Consider the following 16,229-nt stretch of genomic DNA (forward strand, 5'->3'; position numbering starts at 1 on the left):
GGTCAGAAAAGATGCTTTGATTTCAATTTTCTTAAAATTACCAAGGCTTGATTTGCGACCCAAAATATGGTCTATCCTGGAGGATGTTCCATGAGCACTTGAGAAGAAAGTGTATTCTGCTCTTTTTGGATGGAATGTCCTATAAATATCAATTAAGCCCATCTTGTGTTATATGACATTTAAAGCTTGTGTTTCCTTATTTATTTTCATTTTGGATGATCTGTCCATTGCTGAAAGTGGGGTGTTAAAGTCCCCTAGTATGATTGTGTTACTGTCGATTTCCCCTTTTATGGCTGTTAGCACTTGCCTTATGTATTGAGGTGCTCCTATGTTGGGTGCATAAATATTTACAGTTGTTATATCTTCTTGGATTGATCCCTTGATCATTATGTAGTATCTTTCCTTGTCTCTTGTAAGTCCTTTTTTTAAGGTCTATTTTATCTGATATGAGTATTGCTACTCCAGCTTTCTTTTGATTTCCATTTGCATGGAATATCTTTTTCCATCCCCTCAGTTTCAGTCTGTATGTGTCCCTAGGTCTGAAGTGGGTCTCCTGCAGACAGTATATATACGGGTCTTGTTTTTGTATCCATTCAGCCAGTCTATGTCTTTTGGTTGGAGCATTTAATCCATTTACACTTAAGGTAATTATTGATATGTATGTTCCTATTACCATTTTCTTCATTGTTTTGGGTTTGTTATTGTAGGTCTTTTCCTTCTCTTGTGTTTCCTGCCTAGAGAAATTTCTTTAGCATTTGTTGTAAAGCTGGTTTGGAGGTGCTGAATTCTCTTAGCTTTTGCTTGTCTGTAAAGGTTTTAATTTCTCCGACAAATCTGAATGGGATCCTTGCTGGGTAGAGTAATCTTGGTTGTAGTTTTTTCCCTTTCATCACTTTAAATATGTCCTGCCACTCCCTTCTGGCTTGCAGAGTTTCTGCTGAAAGAGCAGCTGTTAACCTTATGGGGATTCCCTTGTATGTTATTTGTTGCTTTTCCCTTGCTTCTTTTAATATTTTTTCTTTGTATTTAATTTTTGATAGTTTGATTAATATGTGTCTTGGCATGTTTCTCTTTGGATTTATCCTGTATGGGATTTTCTGTGCTTCCTGGACTTGATTAATTATTTCCTTTCCCATATTAGGGAAGTTTTCAGCTATAATATCTTCTGGTATTTTCTCCGTCCCTTTCTTTTTCTCTTCTTCTTCTGGGACCCCTATAATTCGAATGTTGGTGCGTTTAATGTTGTCCCAGAGGTCTCTGAGACTGTCCTCAATTCTTTTCATTCTTTTTTCTTTATTCTGCTCTGCTGTAATTTCCACTATTTTATCTTCCATATCACTTATTCATTCTTCTGCCTCAGTTATTCTGCTGTTGATCCCTTCTATAGAATTTTTAATTGCATTTATTGTGTTGTTCATCACTGTTTGTTTGCTCTTTAGTTCTTCTAGGTCCTTGTTAAACGTTTCTTGTATTTTGTCCATTCTATTTCCAAGATTTTGGATCATCTTTACTATCATTATTCTGAATTCTTTTTCAGGTAGACTGCCTATATCCTCTTTATTTGTTAGGTCTGGTGGGTTTTTGCCTTGCTCCTTCATCTGCTGTGTGTTTCTCTGTCTTCTCATTTTGCTTAACTTACTGTGTTTTGGGTCTCCTTTTCACAGGCTATAGGTTTGTAATTCCCATTGCTTTTGGTGTCTGCCCCCAGTGGCTAAGGTTGGTTCAGTGGGTTGTGTAGGCTTCCTGGTGGAGGGGACTGGTGCCTGTGTTCTGGTGGATGAGGCTGGATCTTGTCTTTCCGGTGGGCAGGTCCGTGTCTGGTGGTGTGTTTTGGGGTGTCTGTGGCCTTATTATTATTTTAGGCAGCCTCTCTGCTAATGGGTGGGGTTGTGTTCCTGTCTTGCTAGTTGTTTGGCATAAAGTGTCCAGCACTGTAGCTTGCTGGTCATTGAGTGGAGCTGGGTCTTGGCATTGAAATGGAGATCTCTGGGAGATTTTTGCCGTTTGATATTACGTGGAGCTGGGAGGTCTCTTGTGGACCAATGTCCTGAACTTGGCTCTCTCACCTCAGAGGTAAAGCCCTGATGCCTGGCTGGGGCACCAAGAGCCTGTCATCCACACGGCTCAGAATAAAAGTGAGGAAAGAAAAAAAGAAAGAAGAAGATAAAATTAAATTAAATTAAATTAAGAAGTTATTAAAATAAAGAATAATTATTAAAAAAAATTTTAAGTAATAAGAAAAAAGAAAAAAAGGAAGAAGAGAGCAACCAAACCAAAAAACAAATCCACCAATGATATCAAGCATTAAAAACTATACTTAAAAAAAAAAAAAAAAAGGACAGACAGAACCCTAGAACAAATGGTAAAAGCAAAGCTATACAAACAAAATCACACACAGAAGCATACACCTACACACTCACAAAAAGAGAAAAAGGGAAAAAATATATATATATTGTTGCTCCCAAAGTCCAACTCCTCAGTTTGGGATGCTTCATTGTCTATTCAGGTGTTCCACAGATGCAGGTACATCAAGTTGATTGTGGAGATTTAATCCGCTGCTCCTGAGGCTGCTGGGAGAGATTTCCCTTTCTCTTCTTTGTTCGCACAGCTCCTGGGGTTCAGCTTTGGATTTGGCCCCGCCACTGAGTGTAGGTCGCCTGAGGGCGTCTGTTCTTTGCTCAGGCAGGACGGGGTTAAAGGAGCAGCTGATTCGGGGGCTCTGGCTCACTCAGGCCGGGGGAGGGAGGGGTACGGATGCGGGGCGAGTCTGCAGCGACAGAGGCCAGAGTGATGTTGCAGCAGCCTGAGGCGCGCCGTGCATTCTCCCAGGGAAGTTGTCCCTGGATCACGGGACCCTGGCAGTGGCGGGCTGCACAGGCTCCCAGGAGCGGAGGTGTGGAGAGTGACCTGTGCTTGCACACAGGCTTTCTGGTGGTGGCAGCAGCAGCCACCTTAGCGTCCCATGACCGTCTCTGGGGTCCGCGCTGATAGCCGCGGCTCATGCCTGTCTCTGGAGCTCCTTTAAGCAGCGCTCTGAATCCCCTCTCCTCACGCACCAGGAAACAAAGAGGGAAGAAAAAGTCTCTTGCCTCTTAGGCAGGTCCAGACTTTTTCCCGGACTCCCTACCGGCTAGCTGTGGAGCACTAGCCCCCTTCAGGCTGTGTTCACGCCGCCAACCCCAGTCCTCTCCCTGGGATCCGACCTCCGAAGCTCGAGCCTCAGCTCCCAGCCCCCGCCCTCCCCAGCAGGTGAGCAGACAAGCCTCTCGGGCTGGTGAGTGCTGCTCGGCCCCGATCCTCTGTGCAGGAATCTCTCCGCTTTGCCCTCCGCACCCTTGTTGCTGCGCTCTTCTCCGCGGCTCTGAAGCTCCCCCACTCCGCCACCCGCTGTCTCCGCCCGTGAAGGGGCTTCCTAGTGTGTGGAAACCTTTCCTCCTTCACAGCTCCCTCCCAGAGGTGCAGGTCCTGTCCCTATTCTTTTGTCTCTTTTTTCTTTTTTCTTTTGCCCTACCCAGGTACCTGGGGAGTTTCTTGCCTTTCGGGAGGTCTGAGGTCTTCTGCCAGGGTTCAGTAGGTGTTCTGTAGGAGTTGTTCCACGTGTAGATGTATTTCTGATGTATTTGTGGGGAGGAAGGTGATCTCCACATCTTACTCTTCCGCCATCTTGAAGCCTGAGTTCCTTCTTTAAAAGAATAATTTTTGCCTACATTGACAAAATGATCCTAAAGTTCACTTGGAGAATGAAAAGGGAAGAAAATGCTGAAAAAAATTAGTTGTGAAAGGATTAGCCCTATTCTGTTTTAATCACAAAGATATGGTAATTAAAACCATGTGATGTATGTACAAAGAAAAGTCTAGATCAACAAAGACAAGTCCAAATATTGATCTTACTATATGAATGACAAAGAATGCATCTCAAATCGATGAGGAAGAGAAAGATTAGTCAATATATGATATAGTAATAACTGTTTAACAATTTGGAACATGTTAATCTAGGCCCTAACTTGTTTTTAGAGAAAACCAAGCATGTCTTATCTTTTTATAATTTCCAATGGCCATTATTTGACACCTAATTAAAGCCAAGATATATTTGGCTTTGAAAAGGATTTACAGTTACAGTTTATATGCTGCTTCCATCCAAGGCCATGTGAACTTGGGTAACTTGTTAGCTTCTGGAAGACTCAATCTCCTTCCTCCTTGCAGGATTGTGGTGAGGATTTAAAATATATGTAAAGCTCTTAGCCCAATATTTGACATATTATGGTTGCTCAACAAATGATGGCCAGTACTAACTACTAAGTGTTAGTACCACTACTCAGTGGTGGTGGTAGTGGTTGTGATAGTAAGAGCTCACTAAGTAAGGAAACTGTAAGTCCCTCAAAATAAATAGATAAAGAACATGAACAGAGGGAATCCCTGGCGGTCCAGTGGTTAGGACTCTCTGTGGTGAGAGAATTCTCTCTGCGGTGAGATCGACCAGGTTCAATCCCTGATCAGGGAACTAAGATCCTGCAAGCCGCACAGCATGGCCAAAAAAAATAAAAATCAATCAATCAATAAATAAGAACATGAACAGAGACTTCTCAAAAGAGAAAGTAAAACTCATAAACTTGGAAAACAGTTCAACCTCACCAAAAGCCAAAGAAGTGCAAATCAAAACAATGGGATGGCATTTTTTGGTCTACTAAATTATCAAAACATTTTTTAAAACAGTAGCATCCAGGGCTGGGAGGGTGTGTTGAAAGTGGTATTTTTGTACATTACTGATAATATGTAAATTGGTATAACCCTCTTAGGAAGTTATGTGGAAACATATACTGTCATTTCAAAAAATATCATATTTTTGATTCAATAATTTCACAGCTGAGATTCAGTCCTAAGAACAGTTCCCTAAACATGGAAATATTACATGAATAAAAATATTAAATGTAGTTGTTATTGAATAATTGGAAATAACCTAGCTGTCCAGCAATTGGAGGAATAATTAGGATTTACTCCATAGATATGATATTACTACATAGAAAATTCTTACAGTAAGAAAGAAAAAAGCAGGATGCAGCATTTTCTGTGTAGTATTGTACAGCAGACTAAACTGGAAGGACATATTTCAAATTAGAAACAGTAATCACATTAAAGTTGTATGATTATGGAGAATTATTAATTTTAAATTTTAAAATTATAGTTAATTAAAACTAGGTTTTCCTGACTATTTCCAAATGGGTTCTTTCTCTTTTAAATGACAGCAAAATTTAACTTCAAAACTCTTAAAAGCTGATAGACTTGAGTTTTTACATTGCTCCTCTAGAGGGAGCAGAAGTACTTAAAATACATCCTCACCAAACCCACCTAACTCACCATAGTCAAGAATCTTAAAACTGGAAGTGACTGCAAAGATAATCCAGTGTGTTTTCTTTAGCGTTAGGGATATACAGAAGATAATCCCTAGCTATCAATCATTCATTTTCTATTATTAGTGCTGCTTTTAAATGACACAGACTTTCTTGAATTATAGTGTATATAATTTTTTTAAATTAATTTTTATTGGAGTATAGTTGCTTTACAATGTTGTGTTCATTTCTATAGCAAAGTGAATCAGCTATGCACATACATATATTCCTTCTTTTTTGAATTTCCTTCCCATTTAGGTCAACACAGAGCATTGAGTAGAGTTCCCTGTGCTATACAGTAGGTTCTTATTTGTTATCTATTTTATACATAGTATCAATAGTGTATATATGTCAATCCCAATCTCCCAATTCATCCCACCCCCCCCTTGGTATCCATACACTTGTTCCGTACATCTGTGTCTCTATTTCTGCTAAAATGATCTATACCATTTTTCTAGATTGCACATATATGCATTAATATACGATACTTGTTTTTCTCTTTCTGACTTACTTCACTCTGTGTGACAGTCTCTAGGTCCATCCACATCTCTACAAATGACCCAATTTCGTTCCTTTTTATGGCTGAGTAATACTCCATTGTATATATATACCACATCTTCTTTATCCATTCTTCTGTTGATGAGCATTTAGGTTGCTTCCATGACCTAGCTATTGTAAATAGTGCTGCAATGAACATTGGGATGCATGTATCTTTTGGAATTATGGTTTTCTGCCAGTATATGCCCAGGAGTGGGATTGCTGGGTCGTATGGTAGTTCTATTTTTAGTTGTTTAAGGAATCTCCATAATGGCTGTATCAATTTACATTCCCACCAACAGTGCAAGAGGGTTCCCTTTTCTCCACACCTTCTCCAGCGTTTATTGTTTATAGATTTTTTGATGATGGCCACTCTGATTGGTGTGAGGTGATACCTCATTGTAGTTTTGATTTGCATTTCTCTAATAATTAGTGATGTTGAGCAGCTTTTCTTGTGCTTCTTGGCCACCTGTATGTCTTCTTTGAAGAAATGTCTATTTAGGTCTTCTGCCCATTTTTTGATTGAGTTGTTTGTTTTTTTGATATTGAGTTGCATGAGCTGTTTGTATATTTTGGAAATTAATCCCTTATCAGTTGCTTCATTTGCAAACATTTTCTCCCATTCTGAGGGTTGTCTTTTCGTCTTTTTTATGGTTTCCTTTGCTGTGCAAAAGCTTTGAAGTTTCATTAGGTCCCATTTGTTTATTTTTGTTTTTATTTCCATTACTCTAGGAGGTGGGTCAAAAAAGATCTTGCTGTGATTTATGTCAAAGAGTATTCTTCCTATGTTTTCCTCTAAGAGTTTTAAGGTGTCCGGTCTTACATTTAGGTCTTTAATCCATTTTGAGCTTAGTTTTGTGTATGGTGTTAAGGAGTGTTCTAATTTCATTCTTTTACATGCAGCTGTCTAGTTTTCCCAGCACCACTTATTGAAGAGACTGCCTTTTCTCCTTTGTATATTCATGCCTCCTTTGTCATAGACTAGGTGACCATAGATATGTGGGTTTATCTCTGGGCTTTCTATCCTGTTCCATTCATCTGTATTTCTATTTTTGTTCTCTTTTGGCTTTCTCTCTCTCTCTCTCAGTATCTTTGTATAGACACATGGGTTTTTATAATTCGGTTTGATTCAAGTCTAGTAAATCTTTTTTTGTTGTTGTTCAAATTGTTGCAACTTTGGGCTCCCTATTTTTTTTTAATTTATTTAGTTATTTTTATTTTTGGCTGTGTTGGGTCTTCGTTTCTGTGTGAGGGCTTTCTCTAGTTGCCACGAGCAGGGGCCACTCTTCATCGCGGTGCGTGGGCCTCTCACTGTCGTGGCCTCTCTTGTTGCGGAGCACAGGCTCCAGATGTGCAGGCTCAGTAGTTGTGGCTCACGCACCCAGTTGCTCCGTGGCATGTGGGATCTTCCCAGACCAGGGCCCGAACCCGTGTGCCCTGCATTGGCAGACAGATTCTCAACCACTGCGCCACCAGGGAAGCCCCGCTCCCTATTTTTTTGAACTTAGATTTACAGATAATGTTCCCTCCTCTGAGCACTATCCTAGTCCTCAATTTTTGCATAATATTTTTTTTTGCTAATGTTCTTCTCTGTGATTAACTTACGCAATACTCTTTATTATATATATATTGCTGTGTGTTTTTGTCTAATATAAACAGCTTTCTGCCTTTTAATTTTCAACTTAACAATTCATGACCATAAATAGTATTTATCTCTGGGCTACCAAATCCGTAGTTTGTTGTCCATTTTCTTTCCAATTTTTAAATTTGTATTGCTTTTGTCTCTCCCATTGTCTTTGTCTTCATGGAGGGTAGGCAGGAGCGAGGGCATGATGGGTCTTACATGCCAAGTTGAAGAATTTAGACTTTAATCTGAAGGCAGGGGGGAAACATTGACCAGTTATAAACAGGGGAGTATCATGATCACATCTCCTTTTTGGAATGATTACTCAGGCCATAATATGAATAACTGAACGGAGGTGAACAGGACTAGAGACTGGAAAACCAGTTAGGAAGCCTCCTAATCTGCAGTCATTCAAGCGAGTCACATAATTTTTCTGGTTTCCTGGTGCATATAAAAGTTATGTTTATACTATACTACACTCTATTAAGTGTGAAATAGTATTATGTCTAAAAAAAGTGTACATGCCTTTATTTAAAAATACTTTATTGCTAAAAAAATGCTAACCATCATCTGAGCCTTGAGTGAGTCATACTCTTTTTGCTGGTGGAGGATCTCGCCTCAGCGTTAATGGCTGCTGACTGATGGGGGTGGTGGTTGCTGACTTCGGGGTGCCTGTGGCATTTTCTTAAAGTAAGACAACAGTGAAATTTGCTGTATTGACTGACACTTCTTTTCACAAATGATTGCTCTGTAGTATGCAATGCTGATAGCATTTTATCCACAGTAGAAATTCTTTCAAAACTGGAGTCAGTTCCCTACAGACTGTCATGCAGAGTGAAGTAAGTCAGAAAGAGAAAAGCAAATATCGTATATTAACGCATATATGTGGAATCTAGAAAAATGGTACAGATGAACTGGTTTGCAGGGCAGAAATTGAGGCACAGATGTAGAGAACAAACTACGGATACCAAGGGGGAAAAGCGGGGATGGGGGGTCGGTGGTGGGATGAATTGGGAGATTGGGATTGACATGTATACACTAATATGTATAAAATAGATAACTAATAAGAACCTGCTGCATAAAAAAAATTGGAGTCAATTCTTTCAAACTACGCTGCTGCTTTATCAACTAAGGTTATATAATATTCTAAATCCTTTGTTGTCATTTCAACAGTCTTCACTGCATCTTTACCAGGAGTAGATTACATCTCAAGAAACCACTTTCTTTGCTCATCCATCCATCCTTATCCATTCAAGTTTTTTTTTTAATTTTTATGTTATATTGGGGTATAGTTGATTAACAATGTTGTGTTAGTTTCAGGTGTACAGCAGAGTGATTCAGTTATACATATACATGTATCTATTCTTTTTCAACCTCTTTTCCCATTTAGGTCGTTACATAATATTGAGCAGAGCTCCCTGTGCTATACAGTAGGTCCTTGTAGGTTATTATCATGAGGTTGCAGCAGTTCAGTCACATCTTCAGGCTCCACTTCTATTTCTAGTTCTGTTGCCATTTCCACCACATCTACAGTCATTTCCTCCACTGAAGTCTTACTCAAAATCATCCATGAGGGTTGGAATCAACTTCTTCCAAACTTCTGCTCATGTTGATATTTTGACCTCTTCCCATGAATCACGAATGTTCTTAACAGCATTTAGAATGGTGAATCCTTTCCAGAAGGTTTTCAATTTACTTTGCCCAGATCCATCAGAGAAATCACTGTCTATGGCAGCTATAGTCTTACAGAATGTATTTCTTAAATAACTTGAAAGTCGACATTACTCTTGATCCATGGGCTGCAGAATAGATGTTGTGTTAGCAGGCATGAAAACAACATTAATCTCCTGAACATCTCTATCAGAGTTCCTGGGTGACCAGGTGCATTGTCAATGAGCAGTGATATTTTGAAGTGAATCTCTTTTTTGTGTGAGCAGTTGGTCTCAACAGTGGAGTTAAAATACTCAGTAAACCATGTTGTAAACAGATGTGCTGTCATCCATGTTTTATTGTTCCATTTATAGAACACAGACAGAGTACGTAATTCTTACGGATTCTTAAGAATTCTTAAGGGAAATCTTGATTCTTAAGGAAAATACCTAGGATTTTCAGAATAGTAAATGAGCATTGACTTCAACCTAACGTCACCAGCTGCATGAACCCCTAACAAGAGTCAGCCTGTCCTTTGAAGCTTTGAAACCAGGCATTGACTTCTCTCCAGCTATGAAAGTCCTAGATGGCATTTTCTTTCAATAGAAGGCTATTTTGTCTACACTGAAAATCATTTTTTAGTGTAGCCACCTTCATTAAGGATCTTAGCTAGATCTTCTAGCAGATCATAGCTAGATCAGCTTCACCTTGTATTTTTACGTTATGGAGACGGCTTCTTTCCTTAAACCTCATGAACCAACCTCGGCTAGCTTCAGACTTTTCTTCTGCAACTTCCTCACCTCTCTCAGCCTTCGTAGAATGGAAGAGAATTAGGGCCTTGCTCTGGATTAGGCTTGGCTTAAGGGAATGTTGTGGCTGTTTTGATTTTCTATTTAGACCACTAAAATTTTCTCCGTATCAGCAATAAGGCTGTTTGGCTTTCTCATTGTTCATGTGTTCACTGAAGTAGCACTTTAATTTCCTTCAACAAGTTTTCCTTTTCCTTCACAATTTGCTAACTGTTTGGCACAAGAGACCTAGCTTTCAGCCTGTCTCAGCTTTCGACATGTCTTTCTCACTAAGCTTTTGATTTAAAGTGAGAGAATTGCAGCTCTTCCTTTCACTTGAACACGTACAGGCCATTGTAGGCCATTGTTATTAATTGGCCTAATATAAGTAGTACTGTGTCTCAGGGAATAGGGAGGCCTGAGTAGGAGAGAGATAGAGTATCAGCCTGTCAGTGGAGCAGTCCAAACATACACATTTAATCCATTAAGTTCACCGTCTTATATGGGAGCAGTTCAGACCCACCCCAAACAATTACAGTAGTAACAGCAAAAATCACTGATCGCAGATCACTATAACAAATACAATAACAATGAAAAAGCTTGAAATATTATGAGCATTACCAAAATATGATACAGAGCAAATGCTGTTGGAAAAACAATGCCAGTACACTTGCTCGATGAAGGGTTGCCACAAACCTTCAATTTGTAAAAAAACACAGCATCTGTGAAGTGCAATAAAAGTGAAGCACAATGAAATGAGGTTTTTACTTACACATGCCTGTGTAGCATGCTGCCTTTATAAATGCCAAGTTCCACGGCAGCTTATCTTAATTTGGATATAAACGGCCACAATTTCCCAGCTAATGTACTTTCCTACTCCTGGAAGTGATCACACACTGTTTCTGCTTGAAATCGCCAACATCCCTTCTTCCTTCTCTGGTGGAAAATCTCCTCATCCTCCCCGCCAATTCCGCCAACCTACCTGCATCTGTGCCCACGTACACTGACTTTCACCCAGGAGGAAATGCACCTACTCCCCTTTATGACACCCCCTTCTTGTGCCCTACTCTTCTCTTCTCAGAATTCTCAAGCTGTTTGCACTGGCAATTACTGATTTTCTCTCGTGTATCATCTTTTTCTCCTTCTCTACAGGACGATTTCCATCTGTGTACTATTACCCATTTTATAAAGGGAACTCCATGACCCCTCCAGCTACCACTGAATTTCTCAGCACCCCTCATGGTTCTCCAAAACTCGACCGTATTGTGGTCTTCATTCCTGTGGTTTCTCATCATCAGTTCTTTCCTCATTCTCTCCCCTAGTTCCTCTCTAATCAGGTTTTGTCCCTGCCACTCCACCAAAAGAGCTCTTACCAGGGTCACCAATGGAGTACCTCCTGCAAAAGTCAGTGGCCGGTTCTCTGCACCCACCGTGTTAGACCCCTCAGCAGCACTGGCTCAGCCCACTGCCCCCTCCTTTATTCATTCAACACATATTTACTGAGTGCTTACTCTATGCCAGGCACAGTTCTAATCCCTGGGATGATACATCAATGAATTAAAGAGACCAAGATCCCTTCCTTCTAGGAACTGAAATTCTATCAGAGGGAAACAGTCGACAAGCAAAAAACAAAAAGTAGCAAAATCATGTGTGTTAGAAGCCAATAGAGCTATGGAAAAGAGAAAACATAGAACTCAGCATGGCCTGTGGAATTTCCCTTTGACACACAGCTATCACCATAACAAAACACACCCTATGTGACAGCAATATTTAATATCAAATCAAATTGTAGGGTATATCTATATGTCTGTATATCCCCACATAATAAAAATGAAGCACATTTTCATCTGCTATCTTTCTTAAGTCAATACTCTTCTCCCTCCTACTTCTCCTGGATTTGATATGATATTGGAGAAAAGAAAAAGTAGAAACTCAAGGGAAGAGATAGTGGGGATTTGAGAGTTCTTAGTTTGTTCTAGTTGCATAATATTCCATTGAACAGATATACCTAATGTATTTCCATAACTATCTTTTACTTAACCTATAGGCTAGTTCCTAAAGCTAACATACAAATAATAATGAAAGAAACTTCCTTATATTTACAACTTTGAGCATTTATTCTTTCAGCTTCAGTTTGCTCATCTGTAAAAGGAGGATATCTCTGACCCTTCCTACAGAACTGATATAAAAAGTAATGAGGTAATTGTACAAAGCCTTTAACAGTTTGGGGAATATAATAAGAAGTCCTTAATAAATTGCACTATTTTTATTATTATCATCTGATTATGAACTTCATTAGAGGGACCATATTAACATTATTCAGGACATGGCTCAGTGATAAAATAGCTGACCCCCACTGACTACTTCCTATGGGTCAGGCCCTTAGCTCAATGGCAACCTTTAAAGGTCTGAGTACTGTTATTATCCCCATATTACAGATGAGAAAACTGAGGCATATAAAGGTAAAGTAACTTGCCAAAGGACAGAACTAAAATTTGAAATCAATGCAATCTGACTCTAGAATCCATTCTCTTAAAACTCTATTGCGCTGCCTCAGAATATATATGCCTCAATAAATTGTTGTTAAGTAAATAAATAAGTGGATTATAGATTTCTAGAAATGCAATTTCACATGCATATTTTTAAACCTTTAATATGTATTTCACTATAAGGTATTCATTACACTTTTAAGTTTCTTAAAAAGAAGTATAGAAAAATTTATATATAAAATTATCACAACTATGGGGGAAAAAGATGTGTATAGAAGAAAAATTGAAACAAACACAATAGAATTTTTTTTGAATTTTATTTATTTTTTAATACAGCAGGTTCTTTTTTTTTTTTCACACACACACACTGTATTTTATTTTTACAAGAGATAAATAGACTGACACCAAGCATTGTACATGGATGACCACAACAAAAGCAACGATTACAATTACCAAACATGAAACACACTCATACTATGTCATAATATTGACATTCAGTCCAGTAATCCTCCACTGTAACAGCTCCTTTACTTTGCAGTGAAAATTGATTTGTATATTCTTTGCCTCTGAGTCCTTGTGGGATTTTTTTTTTTTAATTCAGACAGAAAGTCACAAAAATTATACTCATCCTCATCAGTTCACTCAGTCCCATGTAATTAATTTTTTTTTCATCTTGATCTTTTGTTAGCACTTTTATGAGTTCATCAGTTTTTCATTAGAGTTCTGAAAATGCTTATTCATTCAGTTCAGCAGTACAGTCAGTTACCAGAAACTTGTACTTGTCAGAGTCTTTTCCACGAATTTCTTAAAGATGAAACCCTTTTATAGGAACATATTTGCAAAAGCATCAGAGTATACCCAGAACTGTCTGTAAATGACAAAAGACTTAAAAATGACCACAGTTAAAGATTTGATGAAAGTTCATAATAATGCAGTTGACAAGAAAATTAGTTATTTCTGAGATATACATTTTAAAGTAATAACTAGGATTATGACTTATAACATTACACCAGAACATACAAGATTTTTAGAAATTTCATGTAATGTCTGAAACATTTATATTAACATATTTCCATATAAATAACCCAATGAAAGTTTAGTATTAGTTGTTTTGTTTGTTTGTTTTTTTATACTGCAGGTTCTTATTAGTCATCCATTTTATACACATAAGTGTATACATGTCAATCCCAATCTCCCAATTCATCACACCACCACCACCACCCCCAGCCGCCTTCCCCCCTTGGTGTCCATACGTTTGTTCTCTACATCTGTGTCTCAATTTCTGCCCTGCAAACCAGTTCATCTGTACCATTTTTCTAGGTTCCACATATACGTGTTTATATACAATATTTGTTTTTCTCTTTCTGACTTACTTCCACTCTGTATGACAGTCTCTAGATCCATCCATGTCTCTACAAATGACCCAATTTCGTTCCTTTTTATGGCTGAGTAATATTCCATTGTATATATGTACCACATCTTCTTTATCCATTCATCTGTTGATGGGTATTTAGGTTGCTTCCATGACCTGACTATTGCAAACAGTGCTGCAATGAACATTGGGGTGCATGTGTCTTTTTGAATTATGGTTTGCTCTGGGTATATGCCCAGCAGTGGGCTTGCTGGGTCATATGGTCATTCTACTTTTAGTTTTTTACGGAACCTCCATACTGTTCTCCATAGTGGCTGTATCAGTTTACATTTCCACCAACAGTGCAAGAGAGTTCCCTTTTCTCCACACCCTCTCCAGCATTTGTTGTTTGTAGATTTTCTGATGATGCCCATTCTAACTGGTGTGAGGTGATACCTCATTGTAGTTTTGATTTGCATTTCTCTAATAATTAGTGATGTTGAGCAGCTTTTCATGTGCTTCTTGGCCATCTGTATGTCTTCTTTGGAGAAATGTCTATTTAGGTCTTCTGCTCAGTTTTGGATTGGGTTGTTTGTTTCTTTAATATTGAGCTGCAGAGCTGTTTATATATTTTGGAGATTAATCCTTTGTCTGTTGATTTGTTTGCAAATATTTTCTCCCATTCTGAGGGTTGTCTTTTCGTCTTGTTTATGGTTTCCTTTGCTGTGCAAAAGCTTTGAAGTTTCATTAGGTCCCATTTGTTTATTTTTGTTTTTATTTCCATTACTCTAGGAGGTGGATCAAAAAAGATCTTGCTGTGATTTATGTCAAAGAGTGTTCCTCCTATGTTTTCCTCTAAGAGGTTTATAGTGTCCAGTCTTACATTTAGGTCTCTAATCCATTTTGAGTTTATTTTTGTGTATAGTGGGATGGAGTGTTCTAATTTCATTCTTTTACATGTAGCTGTCCAGTTTTCCCAGCACCACTTATTGAAGAGACTGTCTTTTCTCCATTGTATATCCTTGCCTCCTTTGTCATAGATTAGTTGACCATAGGTGCGTGGGTTTATCTCTGGGATTTCTATCTTGTTCCGTTGATCTATATTTCTGTTTTTGTGCCAGTACCATATTGTCTTGATTACTGTAGCTTTGTAGTATAGTCTGAAGTCAGGGAGTCTGATTCCTCCAGCTCCATATTTTTCCCTCAAGACTGCTTTGGTTATTTGGGGTCTTTTGTGTCTCCATACAAATTTTAAGATTTTCTCTTCTAGTTCTGTAAAAAATGCCATTGATAACTTGATAGGGATTGCATTGAATCTGTAGATTGCTTTGGGTAGTATAGTCATTTTCACAATATTGATTCTTCCAATCCAAGAGCATGGTATATCTCTCCATCTGTTGGTATCATCTTTAATTTCTTTCATCAGTGTCTTATAGTTTTCTGCATACAGGTCTTTTGTATCCCTAGGTAGGTTTATTCCTAGGTATTTTATTCTTTTTGTTGCAATGGTAAATGGGAGTGTTTCCATAATTTCTCTTTCAGATTTTTCATCATTAGTGTATAGGAATGCAAGAGATTTCTGTGCATTAATTTTGTATCCTGCAACTTTGCCAAATTCCTTGATTAGCTCTAGTAGTTTTCTGATGGCATTTTTAGGATTCTCTATGTATAGTATCATGTCATCTGCAAACACTGACAGTTTTACTTCTTCTTTTCCTATTTGTATTCCTTTTATTTCTTTTTCTTCTCAGATTGCCATGGCTAGGACTTCCAAAACTATGTTGAATAATAGTGGTGAGAGTGGACATCCTTGTCTTGTTTCTGATCTTAGAGGAAATGCTTTCAGTTTTTCACCGTTGGAATGATGTTTCTGTGGGTTTGTTGTATATGGCCTTTATTATGTTGAGGTAGGTTCCCTCTATGCCCACTTTCTTCCTGGAGAGTTTTTATCATAAATGGGTGTTGAATTTTGTGAAAAGCTTTTTCTGCATCTATTTAGATGATCATATGGTTTTTATTCTTCAGTTTGTTAATATGGTGTATCACATTGATTGATTTGCGTATATTGAAGAATCCTTGCATCCCTGGTATAAATCCCACTTGATCATGGTGTATGATCCTTTTAATCTGTTGTTGGATTCTGTTTGCTAGTATTTTATTGAGGATTTTTGCATCTATATTCATCAGTGATATTGGTCTGTAATTTTCTTTCTCTGTAGTATCTTTATCTGGTTTTGGTATCAGGGTGATGGTGGCTTCATAACATGAGTTTGGGACTGTTCCTTCCTCTGCAATTTTTTGGAAGAGTTTGAGAAGGATGGGTGTTAGCTCTTCTCTAAATGCTTGATAGAATTCATTTGTGAAGCCATCTGGTCCTGGACTTTTGTTTGTTGGAAGATTTTT

The sequence above is a fragment of the Balaenoptera ricei genome, chromosome 2 (assembly GCF_028023285.1).
Source record: "Balaenoptera ricei isolate mBalRic1 chromosome 2, mBalRic1.hap2, whole genome shotgun sequence".
Classification (NCBI taxonomy): domain Eukaryota; kingdom Metazoa; phylum Chordata; class Mammalia; order Artiodactyla; family Balaenopteridae; genus Balaenoptera; species Balaenoptera ricei.